Below are 6,644 nucleotides of genomic sequence, written 5' to 3'. Positions count from 1 at the left end.
ATTAGAGCCATATTAACGGAGATATATCGATTTAAAGGTTTGGATTACCCACCAGCCGATCAATAAATGATTATGCAATATTTTATACTGGGATTTCCGGGAATGAAAATTTCGATCATCTGAACACCCCCCAAATCGCGATTAGAGCCATATTAACGGAGATATATCGATTTAAAGGTTTGGATTACCCACCAGCCGATCAATAAATGATTATGCAATATTTTATACTGGGATTTCCGGGAATGAAAATTTCGATCATCTGAACACCCCCCAAATCGCGATTAGAGCCATATTAACGGAGATATATCGATTTAAAGGTTTGGATTACCCACCAGCCGATCAATAAATGATTATGCAATATTTTATACTGGGATTTCCGGGAATGAAAATTTCGATCATCTGAACACCCCCCAAATCGCGATTAGAGCTATATTAACGGAGATATATCGATTTAAAGGTTTGGATTACCCACCAGCCGATCAATAAATGATTATGCAATATTTTATACTGGGATTTCCGGGAATGAAAATTTCGATCATCTGAACACCCCCCAAATCGCGATTAGAGTCATATTAACGGAGATATATCGATTTAAATGTTTGGATTACCCACCAGCCGGTCAATAAATGATTATGCAATATTTTATACTGGGATTTCCAGGAATTAAAATTTCGATCATCTGAACACCCCCCAAATCGCGATTAGAGCTATATTAACGGAGATATATCGATTTAAAGGTTTGGATTACCCACCAGCCGATCAATAAATGATTATGCAATATTTTATACTGGGATTTCCGGGAATGAAAATTTCGATCATCTGAACACCCCCCAAATCGCGATTAGAGCCATATTAACGGAGATATATCGATTTAAAGGTTTGGATTACCCACCAGCCGATCAATAAATGATTATGCAATATTTTATACTGGGATTTCCGGGAATGAAAATTTCGATCATCTGAACACCCCCCAAATCGCGATTAGAGCTATATTAACGGAGATATATCGATTTAAAGGTTTGGATTACCCACCAGCCGATCAATAAATGATTATGCAATATTTTATACTGGGATTTCCGGGAATGAAAATTTCGATCATCTGAACACCCCCCAAATCGCGATTAGAGCCATATTAACGGAGATATATCGATTTAAAGGTTTGGATTACCCACCAGCCGATCAATAAATGATTATGCAATATTTTATACTGGGATTTCCGGGAATGAAAATTTCGATCATCTGAACACCCCCCAAATCGCGATTAGAGCCATATTAACGGAGATATATCGATTTAAAGGTTTGGATTACCCACCAGCCGATCAATAAATGATTATGCAATATTTTATACTGGGATTTCCGGGAATGAAAATTTCGATCATCTGAACACCCCCCAAATCGCGATTAGAGCCATATTAACGGAGATATATCGATTTAAAGGTTTGGATTACCCACCAGCCGATCAATAAATGATTATGCAATATTTTATACTGGGATTTCCGGGAATGAAAATTTCGATCATCTGAACACCCCCCAAATCGCGATTAGAGTCATATTAACGGAGATATATCGATTTAAATGTTTGGATTACCCACCAGCCGATCAATAAATGATTATGCAATATTTTATACTGGGATTTCCGGGAATGAAAATTTCGATCATCTGAACACCCCCCAAATCGCGATTAGAGCCATATTAACGGAGATATATCGATTTAAAGGTTTGGATTACCCACCAGCCGATCAATAAATGATTATGCAATATTTTATACTGGGATTTCCGGGAATGAAAATTTCGATCATCTGAACACCCCCCAAATCGCGATTAGAGCCATATTAACGGAGATATATCGATTTAAAGGTTTGGATTACCCACCAGCCGATCAATAAATGATTATGCAATATTTTATACTGGGATTTCCGGGAATGAAAATTTCGATCATCTGAACACCCCCCAAATCGCGATTAGAGCTATATTAACGGAGATATATCGATTTAAAGGTTTGGATTACCCACCAGCCGATCAATAAATGATTATGCAATATTTTATACTGGGATTTCCGGGAATGAAAATTTCGATCATCTGAACACCCCCCAAATCGCGATTAGAGCCATATTAACGGAGATATATCGATTTAAAGGTTTGGATTACCCACCAGCCGATCAATAAATGATTATGCAATATTTTATACTGGGATTTCCGGGAATGAAAATTTCGATCATCTGAACACCCCCCAAATCGCGATTAGAGTCATATTAACGGAGATATATCGATTTAAATGTTTGGATTACCCACCAGCCGGTCAATAAATGATTATGCAATATTTTATACTGGGATTTCCAGGAATTAAAATTTCGATCATCTGAACACCCCCCAAATCGCGATTAGAGCTATATTAACGGAGATATATCGATTTAAAGGTTTGGATTACCCACCAGCCGATCAATAAATGATTATGCAATATTTTATACTGGGATTTCCGGGAATGAAAATTTCGATCATCTGAACACCCCCCAAATCGCGATTAGAGCCATATTAACGGAGATATATCGATTTAAAGGTTTGGATTACCCACCAGCCGATCAATAAATGATTATGCAATATTTTATACTGGGATTTCCGGGAATGAAAATTTCGATCATCTGAACACCCCCCAAATCGCGATTAGAGCTATATTAACGGAGATATATCGATTTAAAGGTTTGGATTACCCACCAGCCGATCAATAAATGATTATGCAATATTTTATACTGGGATTTCCGGGAATGAAAATTTCGATCATCTGAACACCCCCCAAATCGCGATTAGAGCCATATTAACGGAGATATATCGATTTAAAGGTTTGGATTACCCACCAGCCGATCAATAAATGATTATGCAATATTTTATACTGGGATTTCCGGGAATGAAAATTTCGATCATCTGAACACCCCCCAAATCGCGATTAGAGCCATATTAACGGAGATATATCGATTTAAAGGTTTGGATTACCCACCAGCCGATCAATAAATGATTATGCAATATTTTATACTGGGATTTCCGGGAATGAAAATTTCGATCATCTGAACACCCCCCAAATCGCGATTAGAGCCATATTAACGGAGATATATCGATTTAAAGGTTTGGATTACCCACCAGCCGATCAATAAATGATTATGCAATATTTTATACTGGGATTTCCGGGAATGAAAATTTCGATCATCTGAACACCCCCCAAATCGCGATTAGAGTCATATTAACGGAGATATATCGATTTAAATGTTTGGATTACCCACCAGCCGATCAATAAATGATTATGCAATATTTTATACTGGGATTTCCGGGAATGAAAATTTCGATCATCTGAACACCCCCCAAATCGCGATTAGAGCCATATTAACGGAGATATATCGATTTAAAGGTTTGGATTACCCACCAGCCGATCAATAAATGATTATGCAATATTTTATACTGGGATTTCCGGGAATGAAAATTTCGATCATCTGAACACCCCCCAAATCGCGATTAGAGCCATATTAACGGAGATATATCGATTTAAAGGTTTGGATTACCCACCAGCCGATCAATAAATGATTATGCAATATTTTATACTGGGATTTCCGGGAATGAAAATTTCGATCATCTGAACACCCCCCAAATCGCGATTAGAGCTATATTAACGGAGATATATCGATTTAAAGGTTTGGATTACCCACCAGCCGATCAATAAATGATTATGCAATATTTTATACTGGGATTTCCGGGAATGAAAATTTCGATCATCTGAACACCCCCCAAATCGCGATTAGAGTCATATTAACGGAGATATATCGATTTAAATGTTTGGATTACCCACCAGCCGATCAATAAATGATTATGCAATATTTTATACTGGGATTTCCGGGAATGAAAATTTCGATCATCTGAACACCCCCCAAATCGCGATTAGAGCTATATTAACGGAGATATATCGATTTAAAGGTTTGGATTACCCACCAGCCGATCAATAAATGATTATGCAATATTTTATACTGGGATTTCCGGGAATGAAAATTTCGATCATCTGAACACCCCCCAAATCGCGATTAGAGCCATATTAACGGAGATATATCGATTTAAATGTTTGGATCTCCCACCAGCCGACCAATAAAGGATTATGTGATATTTTATACTGTGATTTCCAGGAATTAAAATTTCGATCATCTGAACACCCCCCAAATCGCGATTAGAGCTATATTAACGGAGATATATCGATTTAAAGGTTTGGATTACCCACCAGCCGATCAATAAATGATTATGCAATATTTTATACTGGGATTTCCGGGAATGAAAATTTCGATCATCTGAACACCCCCCAAATCGCGATTAGAGCTATATTAACGGAGATATATCGATTTAAAGGTTTGGATTACCCACCAGCCGATCAATAAATGATTATGCAATATTTTATACTGGGATTTCCGGGAATGAAAATTTCGATCATCTGAACACCCCCCAAATCGCGATTAGAGCCATATTAACGGAGATATATCGATTTAAATGTTTGGATCTCCCACCAGCCGACCAATAAAGGATTATGTGATATTTTATACTGGGATTTCCGGGAATGAAAATTTCGATCATCTGAACACCCCCCAAATCGCGATTAGAGTCATATTAACGGAGATATATCGATTTAAATGTTTGGATTACCCACCAGCCGATCAATAAATGATTATGCAATATTTTATACTGGGATTTCCGGGAATGAAAATTTCGATCATCTGAACACCCCCCAAATCGCGATTAGAGCTATATTAACGGAGATATATCGATTTAAAGGTTTGGATTACCCACCAGCCGATCAATAAATGATTATGCAATATTTTATACTGGGATTTCCGGGAATGAAAATTTCGATCATCTGAACACCCCCCAAATCGCGATTAGAGCCATATTAACGGAGATATATCGATTTAAATGTTTGGATCTCCCACCAGCCGTCCAATAAAGGATTATGTGATATTTTATACTGTGATTTCCAGGAATTAAAATTTCGATCATCTGAACACCCCCCAAATCGCGATTAGAGCCATATTAACGGAGATATATCGATTTAAAGGTTTGGATTACCCACCAGCCGATCAATAAATGATTATGCAATATTTTATACTGGGATTTCCGGGAATGAAAATTTCGATCATCTGAACACCCCCCAAATCGCGATTAGAGCTATATTAACGGAGATATATCGATTTAAAGGTTTGGATTACCCACCAGCCGATCAATAAATGATTATGCAATATTTTATACTGGGATTTCCGGGAATGAAAATTTCGATCATCTGAACACCCCCCAAATCGCGATTAGAGCCATATTAACGGAGATATATCGATTTAAATGTTTGGATCTCCCACCAGCCGACCAATAAAGGATTATGTGATATTTTATACTGTGATTTCCAGGAATTAAAATTTCGATCATCTGAACACCCCCCAAATCGCGATTAGAGCTATATTAACGGAGATATATCGATTTAAAGGTTTGGATTACCCACCAGCCGATCAATAAATGATTATGCAATATTTTATACTGGGATTTCCGGGAATGAAAATTTCGATCATCTGAACACCCCCCAAATCGCGATTAGAGCCATATTAACGGAGATATATCGATTTAAAGGTTTGGATTACCCACCAGCCGATCAATAAATGATTATGCAATATTTTATACTGGGATTTCCGGGAATGAAAATTTCGATCATCTGAACACCCCCCAAATCGCGATTAGAGCCATATTAACGGAGATATATCGATTTAAAGGTTTGGATTACCCACCAGCCGATCAATAAATGATTATGCAATATTTTATACTGGGATTTCCGGGAATGAAAATTTCGATCATCTGAACACCCACCAAATCGCGATTAGAGCTATATTAACGGAGATATATCGATTTAAAGGTTTGGATTACCCACCAGCCGATCAATAAATGATTATGCAATATTTTATACTGGGATTTCCGGGAATGAAAATTTCGATCATCTGAACACCCCCCAAATCGCGATTAGAGCCATATTAACGGAGATATATCGATTTAAAGGTTTGGATTACCCACCAGCCGATCAATAAATGATTATGCAATATTTTATACTGGGATTTCCGGGAATGAAAATTTCGATCATCTGAACACCCCCCAAATCGCGATTAGAGCTATATTAACGGAGATATATCGATTTAAAGGTTTGGATTACCCACCAGCCGATCAATAAATGATTATGCAATATTTTATACTGGGATTTCCGGGAATGAAAATTTCGATCATCTGAACACCCCCCAAATCGCGATTAGAGTCATATTAACGGAGATATATCGATTTAAATGTTTGGATTACCCACCAGCCGATCAATAAATGATTATGCAATATTTTATACTGGGATTTCCGGGAATGAAAATTTCGATCATCTGAACACCCCCCAAATCGCGATTAGAGCTATATTAACGGAGATATATCGATTTAAAGGTTTGGATTACCCACCAGCCGATCAATAAATGATTATGCAATATTTTATACTGGGATTTCCGGGAATGAAAATTTCGATCATCTGAACACCCCCCAAATCGCGATTAGAGCCATATTAACGGAGATATATCGATTTAAATGTTTGGATCTCCCACCAGCCGACCAAT

Source organism: Ochlerotatus camptorhynchus, unplaced genomic scaffold (assembly GCF_037179485.1).
Source record: "Ochlerotatus camptorhynchus isolate MF236.1 unplaced genomic scaffold, CSIRO-AGI_Acam_v1.1 ptg000013l, whole genome shotgun sequence".
NCBI classification, from domain to species: Eukaryota; Metazoa; Arthropoda; class Insecta; order Diptera; family Culicidae; genus Ochlerotatus; species Ochlerotatus camptorhynchus.
The sequence above is the reverse complement of the archived record's forward strand: the minus strand, read 5'-3'. Positions refer to the sequence as shown.